We start from the raw sequence: 22,794 nt of genomic DNA, 5'->3' as shown, positions 1-22,794 counted from the left end.
CCTACAATGCATGCAGCCTCCGACTAATCACAGGGTATTAAGACCGGATTTCCATACCGAAGGATAGACGAAACCACACTCGAAATTATCCTCTGCTGATTACTTCGGATCCCCGAGTTGATCACCATAATCCTCGTAAGTGCGACCGTTGCTGTTGCCACATTCTTGCACACATACTCAACGTGGTTTTTAAAGCTGAGCCGGCCGTCCGTTTCTCTGACAGTCGCACAGCCTGCTTTTATCAGTTTCATTGTTCGTGCCATGAAACGAGGGCGACCAAACACTTGCGAAACAGTCGACTACCATCAGACGAAACGACATTCATTCTTCTATATGTATGATTGTCGAACGAAATTTCGTGTTTTGGTACACGAGAGCGATGATTTTATGGTCAAACCACCAAAACTCCTGACAGTTTACGACGTCGTTTATCTCTATCACGCAGCAGAACCTACAGACTGAATAAGCAAACGCAATCTTTTCTATTCACTCTCACCTGTGGAAAAAAAAAACCGCCGCTCTGCATCGCCGGGTGCTTTTTTGCTCCTCCGATTGTCCGTGATTGTCAAGAACTGTGTGTTGTGGATGTCTCCGAAAAAGTTCAAACGTTGATGACCACTTACAAGACTGATCAGGACCATCTCGGTTTTGTGGTGAGCCAACTACAAACTCTTGGAGTGAATCCAGCTCTCTACCGCTTCTACAGCCTCTGAAGCTCTTAGGTGGACGGTTTCTGTTGAGTAACCCGTCGCTGGTAGCACGAAGTCGTCCGCGAGACCAACCATCTTTACTCCCTTTGGCAGGCTCAATGTCAGCACCTCATCGTACGTAATATTCCACAGGACCGGGCCCAGTATCGACCCTTGCGGTACTCCAGCTGTAACATCCATTTCCTGAAATCTTCACTCGTCATGTATTGTAGCTTACGATTCTGGAAATAGCTTTCAACCAATTTGCAGAGATATTTCGGTATCCTCATTTTTATTAGCGAAGATGCTATCGCTGCCCAGCTGACACTGTTAGGGCGTTGCGCACGTCCAGTATTACTACCGCACAAAAACGATCCCCTCTTCTCCTCTTGAGTCTGGCTTTATCAGCCGTTTCGATGACAGTTCAAATGGCGTCGACTGTGCCAAAATGCCGAATTGATTGTTGACAATCTGCCTTCGCCCTCAAGATCACCTTTTCCAGAACCTTTCCAACAGTATCCAGTTGGCATATGGCTCGTCTCTCGCCGTGTTTGAGTTCGTGCTCTCTGCTTGTTTCGCCTAGCGCAAAGGCGCTGGCACGCAAATGCGCGATTTCCTCAGTCCACCAACAAGCTGGTGGATGTGAGTTTTTACGATAAGTCATTGCCAGGATATCCAAAAATCGTTATCCTCCAATACAATTTGCCGATCAAAACACTCGTGAGAGAGATTTGCATCCGCAAGAACACTAGACTAGCGCTCATCAACTTCAATTTTGCTCGCGATAAGTTGTGCATTCCGATTCAAATTTATCGTCTCTTGTTACGTTAAGGATAAGTTCTCGCTCCCGGACGAGAGATAATTTCTCACTATTTTGGATGAGGTTAAGGGCGCAGAGAGTCAGCAGAATCAACGTAAATAGCTAGAATAAGCACTCTCTGTGCGTTTGTTCTTTCGATCGATTCCAGTTTTGTCGGAGAATATTCTCGGAACTAGAACTGACCGAGAGAAAATTATTTCGGCCGAGTTATCTTGATCGGCATTGGAAAGGGATGAGAAGTCATCGCGTTCTCATATTTATTGCTTAGTGTTACACAAGTGATAAACCAGTTATCATCAGTTATAGTATTGTCTCTGGTAACTCTGTAATGCAAAAGAACGGATAGTTCAACTGCTCTTAATTTATCTGTTTTTAATGTGTTTTATGGTATTTTAAATACGGTCGGACAGTTCATTCGTGGAGAAAACCTCTATCAAACTCGTTACTATTCGAGTACATGTGCTACGAAGAAAAGCTAAGTGATAAATCGTCTCAAAGTATCGGTTGTTATAAGTGCCATTTGTTTACAAAAGACATTTGTGTAAACACCCAGTTCGTTTTTTTTCTACTGAAGCGACATCTGGTAGTAAAATTTGGCACCACCAGCTCTTTCGAACCGAGCATTTTATTGCATACCTGTAGGCGCAATGGATAACATCTGCTCGACTTGCAGTGAAGCGATAACCGGAATCGAGCAAATTGCTTGCAAAGGTGCTTGCGGCAAGCGATTTCATATAGTTTGCTCCGGTGTGTCGAAGAGTTTGGCAAGGCAAATTGATGCAATGTCCAAAAATGTCTTCTGGTTTTGTGACGACTGCGCTGCTTTGATAACAAACCCAACCTACCGTTCAATGGCATTTAATTCTCCGGTTGAAACAAACGCACTAGAGAAACTTACAAGTGCGATAACCGAAAGGCGCTCTGACATTCAGCAACTCGCCCCGAGGCCTATCCGTACCCCTCTGTGGAACAAGTCTACGCCCACGCCTGAGCTAAGACGTCCATTAAAACGTATACGAGCCCCAGATGCTGTTTCTGCTGAACCGTGCCAACTTGGATCTAGACAGACCTCAACCGACTTAGTTTCCGTTCCACTGTGTGACGACGAGAACTCCAAGTTGGTGTGGATTTACTTGTCACGCATCAAACCTGATGTCACAGAAGATGCTGTCAAGGCCATGGTCAATGCTAATCTTGGCGTGGAGGATGTTAATGTCGTCAAATTGGTCTCAAGAGGAAGTGATATTAGCTCTTACCGGTTCATATCGTTCAAAGTCGGCTTTTCTCCGGATTTGAAACAGAAAGCATTGAATCCTGATTCTTGGCCTAAGGGATTATATTTCCGGGAATTTGTGGACTACAACTCGAAGCAGTTTCGTGGTCCTCAACTGTAATCAACCGCCAGCGAATATCTATTGGACACCGGGACGCACCACTCATGCCAATTCGGAAGTTCTTTTCTCTGACCACCTAAGGCCGATCGTTCCTGTTACAAGTCGTCCCGTTTATCGGTCAGGTGGTTCAGGGGGAGGCTTCCAATTGCCATGCAATGGCAAGTATTCGTCTGTTTTAAGATTTCCCTTCCGTCATGCATCTAAACTTTCCAGCCACGCATCGTATGCGTCGAATGTACTCAGTTTTGCCCGTGACGATGAATCAATACATGTTGATGGCAACTTACTGCTGCAGCCTACTGCCGACGAAAACCCGGCTACCGAGGGTGTTCCGGTAAATTGTAATTGGACTTCGGGACGCATCATTACTCATGTCAATTCGGAAGCTCTCTTCTCTGGCCACCAACGACCGACTGTTTCTGTTACAAGTCGTCCCGTTGATCGGTCAGGTGGTTCAGGAGGAGGCTTCCAATTGAAAAGTTACAGCAAGTATTCGTCTGTTCCGAGCACTTCACCCTGTGATGCATTTTTGCCTTCTAGCCTTGCATCGAACAGGACTCCGTCTACTCAACCCAACGAGGCAGCTTGGTGCTATTACCAAAACGTTCGGGGCCTACGCACTAAAACAGAGGACTTCTATCTGGCAACTATCGATTGCAGCTACGATGTCATCATTTTGACCGAAACTGGCTTGACTGATTCGATCAATACTGCTCAACTATTCGGCAATAGGTACTCAGTGTTTCGATGCGACCGCAGTGTGGTAGATATGTCTTGAGAAAAAGAATAATATTGAAAAACATAAACTAAAACGAAGTAAAATTAACCTGATTTCACTGCTCAATATAATTACTTCAAATTTTGTCATTTACTCAAATGTTTGGATGCGTAAGAAGGTTATTTTACCAAAGCTGATTGATTCAAGTTTACAGCGTACAAAAAAATGATTTAAAAGCAGAGCATGCGATTAGAGCGTGTAAATCTCTAAGAGAAGGTTTGAGTGCTTCGTGAGAGATTAGTTGGATGGATGAATGCGTGACCGGAGAGAGTGATCTGGCATGTCAGATTTGCGGGTGAACAGATGGGGATGACCATTCTAGATTCTATTTTCGAGAAGGAAGGTTAGAGTGTTTTGCTGGAGGATAAGTGTTTTCAAAAATGGAACCTAATTGGAACGAAAAAAATGGAATATGAATTGAAATGTATTCCCGAAAGAAAGTTACCACACGCAGCACGCGAAATAGTTTAAAAAAATGCTTTGGTGGAGTTTTGATTGCTGTTAAACAACACCACGTGAGCAGCTTTGTCACCACTGATAGCGGATATGATTTAGAACAAGTCAGTGTTGCAGCGAACATCAACGGGAAAATTTTTATTTTCTGTGCCATATATGTGCCTCCTGACAAAAGTAATTGTATGCACATTTTGGAGTCCCATGTGGCCACCGTACGCGAGTTGTGCACCCGTGCTTCTGCTGAGGAGTCCGTCTTGGTATGTGGCGATTATAACCAACCTCGTTTGTTGTGGGAGGCGAGTGATGCAGGTGCAAAACTCTTGAATGTTACACCTATCAGTGCTTCCGCCGCCTCATTGATCGATGGAATGAATTCGCTCAATCTGAATCAATTCAATGCTATCAGCAATCATCTCGGACGGATACTGGATCTTGTTTTTGGCTCAAGTGAGGAACTAATTGTAACTAGAAATGCTCCCGATGTGCTCGTACCGATAGACATACATCACCCACCTATCGTCTTCGATTTACCTGCTGCTATGTCTACCAATTACGGTTCTCGAAACACCTCCGAACCTAGGAATAAGCCTTTAAATTTCCGAAAAACGGACTTTTCGTTGCTCTTTCAATACTTGAACAGTGTTGACTGGGATGCAGTTTTCGGAGACTCATCAGTTGATGCTATGACAGAATCGTTCTGCAACTTGATCTGTACCTGGTTTAATTCGCACGTTCCCAGATTTAAAGCGCCTATGACACCCGCTTGGAGCACGCCCACCTTGCGGCAACTACGACGGGAAAAAAATGCTTGTCTTCGCAGACTGAGAAAAAATCGAACAGAGGATTTTCAACCGTAGACTAAACGCATCGTTGTATAAGCTTCACGTCCTACGCTTACAATCTAGTTTACGCAGTAACCCGCGAAGTTTTTGGACTTTCGTAAACGCAAAACGTAAAACGAGCTGTTTACCTACTTCCGTTTTCTACAATGATGCTGTCGGTAACTCCCCAGATACCTGTTGCAACTTATTTGCAGAGCATTTCAAGTCAGTTTTTCTGAACACCGTTTCATCCGAAAGAGAGTGCAGTGAAGCCATCAATCATGTACCTGTCGATGTTTTTGACTTGAATACTTTTGAAATTAATCAAGATCTTATTGAGCGCTCTGCGAAAAAGCTTAAAAGCTCATTTGCTCCTGGACCTGATGGGATTCCAGCTGTTATCTATCGTCGCTGCATCGAAGCTCTTTCCTTGCCTCTGGCTAAAATCTACAACAGATCATTCCAGCAAAGAAAGTTTCCAGACAAATGGAAAAATTCGTTTATGTTTCCGGTGTACAAAAATGGCGATCGTCGAGACGTTAAGCAATATCGTGGTATTACCAGTTTGTCTGCAGGGTCTAAGCTCTTTGAAATAATTGTTGGTCAAGCCCTTTTACGCGCTTCATCGCAGTACATCGCACCTGAACAGCATGGTTTCATGCCTGGTAGATCGGTGAGTACTAACCTCGTAGAATACACGTCGTTTTGCCTCAATCTGTTGGAAAATAAAAAAACAAGTCGATGCGGTGTATACAAATATCAAAGCCGCTTTTGACGCGATTGACCATAAGATTTTGCTCGCTAAGCTTGCCAAGCTTGGCATTCATGACAACATGATTGCTTGGCTGAAATCCTTTCTTACCGAGCGCTGCATAAGGATCAAGTACGGCACTAGCATTTCATATCCTTTTACCAATCGATCTGGCGTCCCTCAAGGGAGTAATTTGGGGCCATTATTATTTGCGCTATTTTATAACGATTTGATTACAAGCCTAGAAGACGGATCGAAAATTGGTTACGCTGATGACCTTAAAATATTTCTGCCAGTGGAATGTACTGCTGATTGCATTCGCCTCCAATCTCTGCTGAACCAGTTTGATGAATGGTGTAGACTGAACAAACTAACAGTCAGTGTCAAAATGCTCTGTGATAACTTTTCACCGGAATAAGACACCGATCCCTTATGACTATAGTATCGGCAGCCAGTTTTTGAAAAGGGTCTTTGAAGTGGATGATCTTGGCGTGATCCTTGATGCGCAGCTCACTTTCAACAGTCAACGCTCTTCAGTTATCAACAAAGCGAATCGTCAGCTCGGCTTCATCACCAAAGTGTCACGTGAATTCAAAGATCCTTTGTGCTTAAAATCACTGTACTGCGCCCTCGTCAGATCTATAACTGAGCATGCTGCTGTAGTTTGGGCTCCGTATCAACTAAGTTGGATCTTGAGGATTGAACGTGTACAGAAGCGGTTTGTCAGATTTGCCTTGCGACAAGGTTAAATTGAAAAAATGTTATCTAAAACACCAACAATCTATCTTTTCTTCCCTGAGTGCTTTTCATTTAGTTCCGCAAGATTGATGTTCTGTACCAGTAGTCTGAATTTACACCTGTTTTTTTTTAATGCGTGACGTGACGACAGAATTTTGCGCAGATGCACCTCGGAAACAACTGGTCCGATGTCTAAAAATTAATGCTTAGTCATTTGGGGCTGGATATTTGAAAATTTCGACTCTCAGGACGCAAGTGCATAGAATGTGTCATGTAATACACGGGTTTGATCTGTTCATACAAAATACCTAGGAACTTGAGGAAAACCAGAAAATGCAGAATATTTCCGATTCGTTCATCGTTGAGCACTTACCTGAAAAGGAAAAAAAAAACAAAACATTAGTGTCGTAAATTTATATTTCACAAGCCGTCAATTTCAAGAGAATTTAAAAATAAAAATGTCTCTTTTAACAGTTAATAGTCAATCACTCATTAACTCTTTGCTCTTATTCAATCAGTTTACAATCCGAAAATTTATCTTGTCGTCATTTCATTTTTTGTGCAGTATTCTTTCATTAAAACTATATTTTGTTTTTGGTTAGAAAAAGAGACCTTATCAAAGTATTTTTAAAGCATGGAAAAAGTACCTTGATAAGGTCTCTTTTTCGAGTTGAACCTAAGTCGAATAAAGATAACAAATATCAATGTGCAATTTTTGACGGTCGCCAATCATATTCTCACATCATTCAACTGAGAACTTCATAGTTATACAATAAGAACCATCGAACCATCGAGAACGAATCGATGAAATGTTGAATGGGTTGACTAAAACATCAGGGTAAATATTTTTTATTATGATATTGGCATTGATTGGAAAATTGATGTTTCTTTCGTTTATTCATTCATGAAAATATAAATTCATATTACACAAAAAAAAATTCTCATGGACTTGATTCTCATAAAATACAAAACGATCTAATTTGAAAGTGTTTGCAAACATCGGAATCTGCTTTCTTCGGTCAGTGGAAAACTTTGAACCGCGCTCGACTATCGTCGTAACTGACGGACCAAAACTAATTGAATGGGAAAATCAGCTCTCTTCGGGTAAGTTTTTCGGAGCCGGCAATGAGCAATGTCAAAGGTTTCCCAATTTTCCACCCGATGGGTCGCCACAAAACACAAACCAACCATGACCCGTCGGAAAAATGGCGTTAGAAGAAGGAGGAAAAAAAACTAGACCCAGTTTGCGTTTGGTTTTGGGTTGGGGGTTAAGGTTAAGGAGGGCGCGGGGAAACAACGAAATAAAAGTCGAAAAATACGACAATTTCTTCGCGTCGTCCTGAGGTTGATTTATACCGAATTTTATGGCCAAAGTTTATCGTAAATTACAATCAACCGAACTTAAACCAACCCGAGCATCGGCAGCAGAGCAGAGCAGTCAAAAATTCGTTGGGTGGGCTTGAAGACGAAGGAATCTTCCATTTTTTTTTCTTTCAGCAGCGGTACTTTTCTGGTCTTATCTCATCGAGAAAATAAGCGTAAAAGGTTTTGGCCGTGCTGCTGCTTATCTGACACCCGGTTTGCATTTGGCTGTTTTAAGTTTCATCGAGACAAGACACGGCACGGTCCAGTTTATTTAAAAAAAAAAAAAAGCGAATCGATGTCGACGGCATCGAAGCTAGAGCTACAGTCTACTTTCAGGCGTTTGTTTGGTAGCCCCATGAAAAGCTTGAAAAGACGACGACGTCGTCGTAAAAGCTTGAAGGCAGTAGCGAATTTTGAACGAGAAGACGACAGAGCGTCTCATTTTTTATTCATTTAAACGCGAGACGTCGCCGTTGTCAGCCCCCGATGATGGGACGCGTCGAGGGAGTGAGCTTTTGCTACAATTTCAAGTGTCGTTCTATTTTGGAATAAATATTATGGGCGTCGGGTGAAATGTTCTAGTTTTTTGGATATCATAATACCCTGAAGTGATGTTCGATTTTTTTCGCTGTTTCTGAGACAAAGATAAAGTCGCTTACCTCTTGGAAGAATCATGATTTATTCTGTTTACTTCGAAATTGTCAATTTAGATTATCGGATTTAAATTTCCGGTGTCAGAGTTCAAATTTCAAATTTTATATTTCATACTTTAGATTTTGAATTAATGTAATACGAATAAAGCATCGACTTTCATATATTATATAATCTTGTTTATTCATTGTTTTACACGTAGAATTACGTTTTACGACAATACTACAAAAAAAAATAAAAGTCACGAATAGTTTGGCGTCACGAAACTGTTTTACCTATTGAGATGACATTTCAAATCAGTTCTGTCAGAAACTGGATGAATAATAGGATCAAGATTAAAATCAGGATTAGGAACTGGATCAGAATCAGAATAAAAATAAGAATCATGATCTTAATCTGAATCGAGCTCTGGATAATTTTAAGGAGCGGAAAGAGGATTATATTTTTAATTAGGATAAGGATTAAGATCAGGACCAGATCCAAGATAAGGATCAGGATCAGAATTATTATCAGAATTAGAATTAGAACCAGAATAAGGATCAGAATCACAGTTTATATCCGGATTTGATTCAGGATCTTAATCAGTATAAAGGTCGAAAACCAGGAACAGGATCTGAATTTATGATCAGGATCAAGATGACGATCAGGATCAGGATCTGAATCAAGATAAAAATCAGGATGATTTTTGTGCAAAATCAGAATCAGGACCACGATTAATGTTCAGACCAGAATCGAGATCATCAATAAGATCTTGGATCATTTCGTTTTTTAAGTTTACCAAAAACATTTTAAGTGAATACATTTGTAACAGGTCATGAAATTGTTTAAATATATTATCGACTGGTCCGGTTATTTCGAAAAAGGTTGACAAAAGACTAAAAAACTCAAAAAGGATTCAAAAGTTTCTTAAGACTCATAGACTACTCTTAGAAAATCTTCAAAAAACTCAAACGATTAAACAAAAAACTTAAACTTAAAAGGTCGAAAAGGACTAAAAAGGCAACTCAAATATTCAACATAAATAAAAGGCCCAGGAAATTCACCAGCCTCAAAATTCTCGATATACTCAAAAGACACAAAAGGCTCAAAACCAAAGAAAATATCAAAATTCAAGACAGACATGAAACTAAAAACATTTAAAACTTCGCACAATAGACACAAAAGCCTCCAAAAACTGAAAAGATTGAAAAACAAATATAAAACTCAAGAGGGAACAAACTTTCAAACAAGTCTAAGGCTCAAAAAGACTTGAATTTAATTTCTTAAAGGCTTAAAAATATCTGAAAATCTGTCAAAAATGTCAGAACTTATTTAAAAAAAAAGCTATCTTATAAAACTTGAGAAATTCTTTTTAACGAATAGTCACCGTTGATTATTATTTTTTTGAAAGTTTAATGGCATTGCGGTGAACTTGATACTACGAAAATTCTTGATAGAAGAATTGAAGATTGAAATTAAATGACGGATAGACATTGCAGATGCTTAATAGAAGAAAATTGAAAGATGTTGAAAATGAGCCAAGAGCATATTTTATGGAAAGCTTCAAAGGTGCGTTCTAGACCCTTTGTCCCACATCAATTGAATGGCTGAGAGAAGTAATAGCGAGAGGCGCAATTACGTTCACCCATACATCCAAACCGATGGATTGGTAAAGCACGTGCTTCCCAATCGGAGTCCGATTGGGAAGCACGTGCTTTACCAATCCATCGGGTTGGATGTATGGGTGAACGTAATTGCGCCTCTCGCTATTACTTCTCTCAGCCATTCAATTGATGTGGGACAAAGGGTCTAGAACGCACCTTTGAAGCTTTCCATAAAATATGCTCTTGGCTCATTTTCAACATCTTTCAATTTTCTTCTATTAAGCATCTGCTTTGTCTATCCGTCATTTAATTTCAATCTTCAATTCTTCTATCAAGAATTTTCGTAGTATCAAGTTCACCGCAATGCCATTAAACTTTCAAAAAAAAAAAAAAAAAAAAGAAACATGAGAAACGAAATTAAAAAAAAAATCAGCAACCACGCAAAACGACAAAATTTAAACGGAAATCTTCAAATCAATATCGAAAATAAAAAAAAATATATACATTGACAAAAACTACAAGAGTTGCAAAAAATGAGCTAAAAACCTTACTTGAACATTTTTAAACAAAAATATCAAAATGATCACAAAAAACGAAAAAAAAACTAAGTTAAAGTCTGGCAAAAAAAAATGAGCAAACTCAAATCTTTAACTTGAAAATATTTTAAACAAAAACATCGAAACTATCACAAATAACAAACACATTATAACAACAACGCAAAACGACAAAATTTGACACAGAAATAAATCTTCAAATCAATCTTGAAAATTAAAAAAAAAATATATTGAAAAATAACAAAAACCAAAAGAGTGGCAAAAAAATGAGCAGAAACTCTAACTTGAAATTTTTTTAAACAAAAACATAAAAATGATCACTGAATAAACTCAAAGATTACAAAATCGACAAATGAACGAAATAACGGAAAAATACAAAAATGACAAAGATAAAAGAATGGAAGTTGACAAAAATGATACCGATTACAAAAATAACAAAAGAGAAAAAACGACAAAATTGGAAAAATACAAAAAAGGAGAAAAATAATGTCAGAATTGACAAAAAATAAAAAAATAACAAAAACGGAGAAAATATAAAAAAAAGAAATATACAAAAAAGTTAATTCGATTTTTTTAAGTTTTTCTTCTTGTATCGTCTTCGACCGAATTTTATCGTCATTTATCTACTTCCATCTTTTTTTATCGTATTTTAATAGTCTTTTACCGCTTTTATGAGTTTTATCTTATTTCATCGTCATTCATCGTTTTTATCGTCATTTAATCGTATTTCATTGTCTTTTATCGTCTCTCATTGTCTTTTATCGTTTTTTATCATCTTTTACCATCTTTAAACGTCTTTTTTCGTCGTTTATCGTCTTTTATCATCTTTTAACGTCTTTTATTGTCTTATCTTTAATCGCCTTTTTTCGTCTATTATCGTCTTTTATCGTCTTTTATCGTCTTGTATCGTTTTTATCGTATTTTATCGTATTTTATCGTATTTTATCGTCTTTTAACGGTTTTATCGTTTTATCTTTCATCGTCTTTTATCGTCTTTTATTGTCTTTTATCATCTTTTATCGTCTCTTTATCCTTTTTTAATGTCTTTTATATTCTTTTACTGTTTTTAATTGTCTTTTGTCGTTCCTTATCGTTTTTTATCATCTTGCATCGTCGTTTATCATCGTTTATCGTATTATAAAAATGATAAAGGTAAAAATGGCACAATTGACAAAAATGTCAGAACAAGAAAACGACTCAACGACAAAATTGAAAAAAAAGAAGTTAAGTATGTCTAAAAAGAAAATAAAATGTCAAAAATGATTAAAATGATAAAAACGAAGAAAATTGAAAAACCTTAACTTACAAAGATTTTTATTCGATTTATTTTAGTTATTCTTCTTTCATCATCCTTTAACGTTAGATCGTCTTTCATCGTTTTTACTTATCATTGATCAAATTTTATCCTTTTATCGTCGTTTATCGTCTTATATTGTCTTTTATTGTCTTCTATCGTCTTTCATCGTCTTTTATCGTCTTTCATCGTATTGTCTTTTAACCGTCTTTTATAGATATTTGCCGTTTTTATCGTTTTTATCATACTTTATCGTTTTTTTATCGTCGTTTATCAAATTGAAAAAAAAGAAGTTAAGTATGTCAAAAATGAAAATAAAATGTCAAAAATGAAAATAAAATGTCAAAAATTATTAAGATGATAAAAACGAAGAAAACTGAAAAATCTTAACTTACAAAACTTTTAATTCGAACTTTTGAAGTTTTTCTTCTTTCATCATCCTTTAACGTTCACTTTTTTTTTATCGTTTTTACTTTTCATTGATCATATTCAATCGTTTTTGTCGTCTTTGATCGCCTTTCATCGTCTTTTATCGTCTTTTATCGTTGGTTATCGTCGTCGATCGTTCTACAAAAATGAAACATTTCCAAAATTTCCAAAGATTTTTATTGGAATTTTTGAAGCTTTTCTTCTTTCATCGTCTTTTACCGAATTTCAACGACTTTTATCTTCTTTCATCGTTTTTATCGTATTTTAATGGTCTATTGTCGTAAATTTTCGTCTTTTGTCCCTTTTCATCGTTTTTTATCGTCGTTCATCATTTTGTTTTGTTTGTTGTTTCGTTTTGTTCTATCGCCTTTCATCATCTTTTATCGTCGTTTATCATCATTCATCGTATTACAAAAATGGTACGAATAAAAAAAGACACAAAACAAATTTGACAAAACCACAAAATTTAAAATTGATAAAAATGTCAAAAATGATAAAATTTCGTCTTTCATAGTCTTTTATCAAAACGAGAAAATTGAAAAAAAATCACAGAAAATTGAAAAAAATTATAGAAAAATGTCTAAATTGACACAAACGAGAAGAAATTAAAAAAAACGATGAAAATTTAAAAATCAAAATAGACAAAGATTTTTATTCTTATTTTTGAAGTATTTCCTATTTTATCGTCTTTCCGAATTTGAACGTCTATTTTTCTTCTTTCATCGTTTTTTTATTGTATTTCAATAGTCTTTTATCGTAACTTTTCGTCTTTTATCCTCTTTCACCGTCTTTTGTCGTCTTTTAATGTTTACCATCGTCTTTTAAGGTTTTTTGTTGTCTTATATAGTCTTTATCGTCTTTTATAGTCTTTTATCTTCTTTTATGGCCTTTTATCGTCTTTTATCATCTTTTATTGTCTTTTATCGTCTTTTATCTTCTTTTATCGTCTTTTATCGTCTTCTATCATCGTTAATTGTCGGTTATCGTCGTTGATCGTTTTAAAGAAATGATGAAGACGATAAAATAATAAAAATGACATTTTTTTAACAAAAACACCAAAATTATTACAAAATAAACCTTGAATAATTGACAAATTTACGAAATTACTAAAAAAAAATTGCCAAAAATTACAAAGAAGGAAAGAATGAAAAAAAAATTACAGATGATAAAATAACAGAAACGAAGAAAATTGAAAATCAAAAGTTACAAACTTTTCTAATTGGCATTTTTGAAGTTTTTCTTTTTTCATCGACTTTTATCGATTTTACTATTCATGAAACATATGTTCCGCCTTTCATAGTCTTTAACCGTCGTTTATCATCTTTTATCGACTTTTATTGTCTTCTGTCGTCGTTTATCCTATTATGTCGTATTCTATTGATTTTAATCGTCTTTTTAAGAAAAAAAAACGAACACACAACATCTTCATCTTGAATCTTTCATTATTTACGTACATCTTCCAAGAATGTGAAGGCAAGTATCAATCAAACATTAGTTATACTATGTGTGCCATGAACGACATTCGATCTCATGACAATTGGCTTCGAAGAACTGAAACAAACTGTAAAACGATACAAATTCCATTGAATTTATGCACCAAATAAACCAAATGAAATTAAACGAAGCTTTCAAAATTTCCAAAAATAGTCTCATTTTTTCAATTCAAACGAAACCTAGCCATTGCAAGGTTATGTGAGGTCCCCAGGCTCCATAAAATGGCAAAGAAATGACAGTCGCGTGTCCTGTTTCTTGGAACTTGGAACTGTCCCTGTCTGATGGTGCTGTTTTTATTGTTTTTGGCGTTGGTGTAAGTTTGTTGTGGCTAGACGACGCCATCTTCAAACAAACAGACACGGGAGATGAAAAAAGAGAGCAGAATGTCCCAGAGGTCGACCAACCAACAGACTAGCCTACAGATCTTGATGACATCTCAGGACGACGACGAGGAGGAAAAGTTGTTGACTTTTCTCATTTTCGATGGAAAATTTCGTCTGATTTATATGCTTTCACAAACCGTCAACCGTCGTCGTCGTCGTCGTTTGTATGTCTTTTCGAGAGTTTTTTGGACAGTAATTTTTCCTCATCAGAGGTAAGGGGGGATGAATTTTCCCACAAGACTGGAAGGCTGGAATCGGGACACTTGAGCGTCGCGTTGCTTGCTTTTCCATTACTGACGGCCGCAGTGAAAAAGCCACCGAAAAACAAACGATTTATGTTTAGACGCGATGCTTGGATGCCAATACAAAGTCGTAATTCGAGATCTGCTGGTGGTCGTCGAAGGAAATGGTGAAAAATTGTACAAGATATTTTCGTTACTTATGATTTGCATCTCGACGGCACTTCGCGGAAGATAAGAGCGGCAATCACAGGATAAGGATGTTCCAGGGAGAAAAAAATATGTAGCCACTTAGCTGTGTCGAAATGATCAATTGCTTGCTTTGAGTGACACCATTCAAGCGATCGTTGTGGAATTGTTTGAAGTCAAGCGACACTTTTGGTTCCATCACTCATAATTTTGAACCAGTCCGAGCAGGAATTGTTAGAGGGATGAAATGTTTCAAAGGTCAAGATTCTGTGGAAAGTAATTTTTTCTAAGAATAAGTTATATATAATAATAAATAAAAATCATTCGTTAAGGTGAGAAGTATGAGATTGAAAGTTTTGTGTCATTTTTGTGTCTGTTTTGTGTCATTTTTGTGTCATTTTTGTGCCATTTTTGTGTCATTTTTGTGTCATTTTTGTGTCATTTTTGTCATTTTTGTGTCATTTTTGTGTCATTTTTGTGTCACTTTTGTGTCTGTTTTGTGTCTGTTTTGTGTCTGTTTTGAGACATTTTTGAGTCATTTTTGAGTCATTTTTGTGTCATTTTTGTGTCATTTTTGAGTCATTATTGTGTCATTTTTGTGTCAATTTTGTGTCATTTTTGGGTCGTTTTTGTCATTTTTGTCATATTGTCATTTTTGTCATTTTTGTCATTTTTGTCATTTTTGTCATTTTTGTCATTTTTGTCATTTTTGTCATTTTTGTTATTTTTGTCATTTTTGTCATTTTTGTCATTTTTGTCATTTTTGTCATTTTTGTCATTTTTGTCATTTTTGTCATTTTTGTCATTTTTGTCATTTTTGTCATTTTTGTCATTTTTGTCATTTTTGTCATTTTTGTCATTTTTGTCATTTTTGTCATTTTTGTCATTTTTGTCATTTTTGTCATTTTTGTCATTTTTGTCATTTTTGTCATTTTTGTCATTTTTGTCATTTTTGTCATTTTTGTCATTTTTGTCATTTTTGTCATTTTTGTCATTTTTGTCATTTTTGTCATTTTTGTCATTTTTGTCATTTTTGTCATTTTTGTCATTTTTGTCATTTTTGTCATTTTTGTCATTTTTGTCATTTTTGTCATTTTTGTCATTTTTGTCATTTTTGTCATTTTTGTCATTTTTGTCATTTTTGTCATTTTTGTTATTTTTGTCATTTTTGTCATTTTTGTCATTTTTGTCATTTTTGTCATTTTTGTCATTTTTGTAATTTTTGTCATTTTTGTCATTTTTGTCATTTTTGTCATTTTTGTCATTTTTGTCATTTTTGTCATTTTTGTCATTTTTGTAATTTTTGTAATTTTTGTAATTTTTGTAATTTTGGTCATTTTTATCATTTTTGTCTTTTTTGTCATTTTTGTCATTTTTGTCATTTTTGTCATTTTTGTCATTTTTGTCATTTTTGTCATTTTTGTCATTTTTGTCATTTTTGTAATTTTTGTAATTTTTGTAATTTTTGTCATTTTTGTAATTTTTGTCATTTTTGTAATTTTTGTCATTTTTGTAATTTTTGTCATTTTTGTCATTTTTGTAATTTTTGTCATTTTTGTCATTTTTGTCATTTTTGTCATTTTTGTCATTTTTGTCATTTTTGTCATTTTTGTCATTTTTGTCATTTTTGTCATTTTTGTCATTTTTGTCATTTTTGTCATTTTTGTCATTTTTGTCATTTTTGTCATTTTTGTCATTTTTGTCATTTTTGTCATTTTTGTCATTTTTGTCATTTTTGTCATTTTTGTCATTTTTGTCATTTTTGTCATTTTTGTCATTTTTGTCATTTTTGTCATTTTTGTCATTTTTGTCATTTTTGTCATTTTTGTCATTTTTGTCATTTTTGTCATTTTTGTCATTTTTGTCATTTTTGTCATTTTTGTCATTTTTGTCATTTTTGTCATTTTTGTCATTTTTGTCATTTTTGTCATTTTTGTCATTTTTGTCATTTTTGTCATTTTTGTCATTTTTGTCATTTTTGTCATTTTTGTCATTTTTGTCATTTTTGTCATTTTTGTCATTTTTGTCATTTTTGTCATTTTTGTCATTTTTGTCATTTTTGTCATTTTTGTCATTTTTGTCATTTTTGTCATTTTTGTCATTTTTGTCATTTTTGTCATTTTTGTCATTTTTGTCATTTTTGTCATTTTTGTCATTTTTGTCATTTTTGTCATTTTTGTCATTTTTGTCATTTTTGTCATTTTTGTCATTTTTGTCATTTTTGTCATTTTTGTCATTTTTGTCATTTTTGTCATTTTTGTCATTTTTGTCATTTTTGTCATTTTTGTCATTTTTGTCATTTTTGTCATTTTTGTCATTTTTGTCATTTTTGTCATTTTTGTCATTTTTGTCATTTTTGTCATTTTTGTCATTTTTGTCATTTTTGTCATTTTTGTCATTTTTGTCATTTTTGTCATTTTTGTCATTTTTGTCATTTTTGTCATTTTTGTCATTTTTGTCATTTTTGTCATTTTTGTCATTTTTGTCATTTTTGTCATTTTTGTCATTTTTGTCATTTTTGTCATTTTTGTCATTTTTGTCATTTTTGTCATTTTTGTCATTTTTGTCATGTTTGTCATTTTTGTCATTTTTGTCATTTTTGTCATTTTTGTCATTTTTGTCATTTTTGTCATTTTTGTCATTTTTGTCATTTTTGTCATTTTTGTCATTTTTGTCATTTTTGTCATTTTTGTCATTTTTGTCATTTTTGTCATTTTTGTCATTTTTGTCATTTTTGTCATTTTTGTCATTTTTGTCATTTTTGTCATTTTTGTCATTTTTGTCATTTTTGTCATTTTTGTCATTTTTGTCATTTTTGTCATATTTGTCATTTTTGTCATTTTTGTCATTTTTGTCATTTTTGTCATTTTTGTCATTTTTGTCATTTTTGTCATTTTTGTCATTTTTGTCATTTTTGTCATTTTTGTCATTTTTGTCATTTTTGTCATTTTTGTCATTTTGTCATTTTTGTCATTTTTGTCATTTTGTCATTTTTGTCATTTTTGTCATTTTTGTCATTTTTGTCATTTTTGTCATTTTTGTCATTTTTGTCATTTTTGTCATTTTTGTCATTTTTTGTCATTTTTGTCATTTTTGTCATTTTTGTCATTTTTGTCATTTTTGTCATTTTTGTCATTTTTGTCATTTTTGTCATTTTTGTCATTTTTGTCATTTTTGTCATTTTTGTCATTTTTGTCATTTTTGTCATTTTTGTCATTTTTGTCATTTTTGTCATTTTTGTCATTTTTGTCATTTTTGTCATTTTTGTCATTTTTGTCATTTTTGTCATTTTTGTCATTTTTGTCATTTTTGTCATTTTTGTCATTTTTGTCATTTTTGTCATTTTTGTCATTTTTGTCATTTTTGTCATTTTTGTCATTTTTGTCATTTTGTCATTTTTGTCATTTTTGTCATTTTTGTCATTTTTGTCATTTTTGTCATTTTTGTCATTTTTGTCATTTTTGTCATTTTTGTCATTTTTGTCATTTTTGTCATTTTTGTCATTTTTGTCATTTTTGTCATTTTTGTCATTTTTGTCATTTTTGTCATTTTTGTCATTTTTGTCATTTTTGTCATTTTTGTCATTTTTGTCATTTTTGTCATTTTTGTCATTTTTGTCATTTTTGTCATTTTTGTCATTTTTGTCATTTTTGTCATTTTTGTCATTTTTGTCATTTTTGTCATTTTTGTCATTTTTGTCATTTTTGTCATTTTTGTCATTTTTGTCATTTTTGTCATTTTTGTCATTTTTGTCATTTTTGTCATTTTTGTCATTTTTGTCATTTTTGTCATTTTTGTCGTTTTTGTCATTTTTGCCGTTTTTGCCATTTTTGTCATTTTTGTAATTTTTGTCATTTTTGTAATTTTTGTCATTTTTGTCCATTTTTGTCATTTTTGTAATTTTTGTAATTTTTGTAATTTTTGTCATTTTTGTCATTTTTGTCATTTTTGTCATTTTTGTCATTTTTGTAATTTTTGTAAATTTGTAATTTTTGTAATTTTTGTAATTTTTGTAATTTTTGTAATTTTTAATTTTTGTCATTTTTGTCATTTTTGTTATTTTTGTCATTTTTGTAATTTTTGTAATTTTTGTAATTTTTGTTATTTTTGTCATTTTTGTCATTTTTGTCATTTTTGTCATTTTTGTCATTTTTGTCATTTTTGTCATTTTTGTCATTTTTGTAATTTTTGTAATTTTTGTCATTTTTGTAATTTTTGTAATTTTTGTAATTTTTGTAATTTTTGTAATTTTTGTAATTTTTGTAATTTTTGTAATTTTTGTAATTTTTGTAATTTTTGTAATTTTTGTAATTTTTGTAATTTTTGTAATTTTTGTAATTTTTGTAGTTTTTGTAATTTTTGTAATTTTTGTAATTTTTGTAATTTTTGTAATTTTTGTAATTTTTGTAATTTTTCTTATTCTTGTAATTTTTGTAATTTTTGTAATTTTTGTCATTTTGGTCATTTTTATCATTTTTGTCATTTTTGTCATTTTTGTCATTTTTGTCATTTTTGTCATTTTTGTCATTTTTGTCATTTTTGTCATTTTTGTCATTTTTGTCATTTTTGTCATTTTTGTCATTTTTGTCATTTTTGTCATTTTTGTCATTTTTGCCATTTTTGTCATTTTTGTCATTTTTGTCATTTTTGTCATTTTTGTCATTTTTGTCATTTTTGTCATTTTTGTCATTTTTGTCATTTATGTCATTTTTGTCATTTTTGTCATTTTTGTCATTTTTGTCATTTTTGTCATTTTTGTCATTTTTGTCATTTTTGTCATTTTTGTCATTTTTGTCATTTTTGTCATTTTTGTCATTTTTGTCATTTTTGTCATTTTTGTCATTTTTGTCATTTTTGTAATTTTTGTAATTTTTGTAATTTTTGTAATTTTTGTCATTTTTGTAATTTTTGTATTTTTTGTAATTTTTGTAATTTTTGTCATTTTTGTAATTTTTGTAATTTTTGTAATTTTTGTAATTTTTGTAATTTTTGTAATTTTTGTAATTTTTGTAATTTTTGTAATTTTTGTAATTTTTGTAATTTTTGTAATTTTTGTAATTTTTGTAATTTTTGTAATTTTTGTAATTTTTGTAATTTTTGTAATTTTTGTTATTTTTGTAATTTTTGTAATTTTTGTAATTTTTGTAATTCTTGTAATTTGGTCATTTTTGTCATTTTTGTCATTTTTGTCATTTTTGTCATTTTTGTCATTTTTGTCATTTTTGTCATTTTTGTCATTTTTGTCATTTTTGTCATTTTTGTCATTTTTGTCATTTTTGTCATTTTTGTCATTTTTGTCATTTTTGTCATTTTTGTCATTTTTGTCATTTTTGTCATTTTTGTCATTTTTGTCATTTTTGTCATTTTTGTCATTTTTATCATTTTTGTCATTTTTGTCATTTTTGTCATTTTTGTCATTTTTGTCATTTTTGTCATTTTTGTCATTTTTGTCATTTTTTGTCATTTTTGTCATTTTTGTCATTTTTGTCATTTTTGTCATTTTTGTCATTTTTGTCATTTTTGTCATTTTTGTCATTTTTGTCATTTTTGTCATTTTTGTCATTTTTGTCATTTTTGTCATTTTTGTCATTTTTGTCATTTTTGTCATTTTTGTCATTTTTATCATTTTTGTCATTTTTGTCATTTTTGTCATTTTTGTCATTTTTGTCATTTTTGTCATTTTTGTCATATTTGTCATTTTTGTCATTTTTGTCATTTTTGTCATTTTTGTCATTTTTGTCATTTTTGTCATTTTTGTCATTTTTGTCATTTTTGTCATTTTTGTCATTTTTGTCATTTTTGTCATTTTTGTCATTTTTGTCATTTTTGTCATTTTTGTCATTTTTGTCATTTTTGTCATTTTTGTCATTTTTGTCATTTTTGTCATTTTTGTCATTTTTGTCATTTTTGTCATTTTTGTCATTTTTGTCATTTTTGTCATTTTTGTCATTTTTGTCATTTTTGTCATTTTTGTCATTTTTGTCATTTTTGTCATTTTTGTCATTTTTGTCATTTTTGTCATTTTTGTCATTTTTGTCATTTTGTCATTTTTGTCATTTTTGTCATTTTTGTCATTTTTGTCATTTTTGTCATTTTTGTCATTTTTGTCATTTTTGTCATTTTTGTCATTTTTGTCATTTTTGTCATTTTTGTCATTTTTGTCATTTTTGTCATTTTTGTCATTTTTGTCATTTTTGTCATTTTTGTCATTTTTGTCATTTTTGTCATTTTTGTCATTTTTGTCATTTTTGTCATTTTTGTCATTTTTGTCATTTTTGTCATTTTTGTCATTTTTGTCATTTTTGTCATTTTTGTCATTTTTGTCATTTTTGTCATTTGTCATTTTTGTCATTTTTGTCGTTTTTGTCATTTTTGTCATTTTTGTCATTTTTGTCATTTTTGTCATTTTTGTCATTTTTGTCATTTTTGTCATTTTTGTCATTTTTGTCATTTTTGTCATTTTTGTCATTTTTGTCATTTTTGTCATTTTTGTCATTTTTGTCATTTTTGTCATTTTTGTCATTTTTGTCATTTTTGTCATTTTTGTCATTTTTGTCATTTTTGTCATTTTTGTCATTTTTGTCATTTTTGTCATTTTTGTCATTTTGGTTATTTTTGTCATTTTTGTCATTTTTGTCATTTTTGTCATTTTTGTCATTTTTGTCATTTTTGTCATTTTTGTCATTTTTGTCATTTTTGTCATTTTTGTCATTTTTGTCATTTTTGTCATTTTTGTCATTTTTGTCATTTTTGTCATTTTTGTAATTTTTGTCATTTTTGTCATTTTTGTAATTTTTGTAATTTTTGTAATTTTTGTAATTTTTGTAATTTTTGTAATTTTTGTAATTTTTGTAATTTTTGTAATTTTTGTAATTTTTGTAATTTTTGTAATTTTTGTAATTTTTTGTAATTTTTGTAATTTTTGTAATTTTTGTAATTTTTGTAATTTTGGTCATTTTGGTCATTTTTGTCATTTTTGTCATTTTTGTCATTTTTGTCATTTTTGTCATTTTTGTCATTTTTGTCAGTTTTGTCATTTTTGTCATTTTTTGTCATTTTTGTCATTTTTGTCATTTTTGTCATTTTTGTCATTTTTGTCATTTTTGTCATTTTTGTCATTTTTGTCATTTTTGTCATTTTTGTCATTTTTGTCATTTTCGTCATTTTCGTCATTTTTGTCATTTTTGTCATTTTTGTCATTTTGTCATTTTTGTCATTTTTGTCATTTTTGTCATTTTTGTCATTTTTGTCATTTTTGTCATTTTTGTCATTTTTGTCATTTTTGTCATTTTTGTCATTTTTGTCATTTTTGTCATTTTTGTCATTTTTGTCATTTTTGTCATTTTTGTCATTTTTGTCATTTTTGTCATTTTTGTCATTTTTGTCATTTTTGTCATTTTTGTCATTTTTGTCATTTTTGTCATTTTTGTCATTTTTGTCATTTTTGTCATTTTTGTCATTTTTGTCATTTTTGTCATTTTTGTCATTTTTGTCATTTTTGTCATTTTTGTCATTTTTGTCATTTTTGTCATTTTTGTCATTTTTGTCATTTTTGTCATTTTTGTCATTTTTGTCATTTTTGTCATTTTTGTCATTTTTGTCATTTTTGTCATTTTTGTCATTTTTGTCATTTTTGTCATTTTTGTCATTTTTGTCATTTTTGTCATTTTTGTCATTTTTGTCATTTTTGTCATTTTTGTCATTTTTGTCATTTTTGTCATTTTGTCATTTTGGTCATTTTGGTCATTTTTGTCATTTTTGTCATTTTTGTCATTTTTGTCATTTTTGTCATTTTTGTCATTTTTGTCATTTTTGTCATTTTTGTCATTTTTGTCATTTTTGTCATTTTTGTCATTTTTGTCATTTTTGTCATTTTTGTCATTTTTGTCATTTTTGTCATTTTTGTCATTTTTGTCATTTTTGTCATTTTTGTCATTTTTGTCATTTTTGTCATTTTTGTCATTTTTGTCATTTTTGTCATTTTTGTCATTTTTGTCATTTTTGTCATTTTTGTCATTTTTGTCATTTTTGTCATTTTTGTCATTTTTGTCATTTTTGTCATTTTTGTCATTTTTGTCATTTTTGTCATTTTTGTCATTTTTGTCATTTTTGTCATTTTTGTCATTTTTGTCATTCTTGTCATTTTTGTCATTTTTGTCATTTTTG

This window comes from Uranotaenia lowii, chromosome 3 (genome assembly GCF_029784155.1).
Source record: "Uranotaenia lowii strain MFRU-FL chromosome 3, ASM2978415v1, whole genome shotgun sequence".
NCBI classification, from domain to species: Eukaryota; Metazoa; Arthropoda; class Insecta; order Diptera; family Culicidae; genus Uranotaenia; species Uranotaenia lowii.
This window is presented reverse-complemented; position numbering follows the sequence as displayed.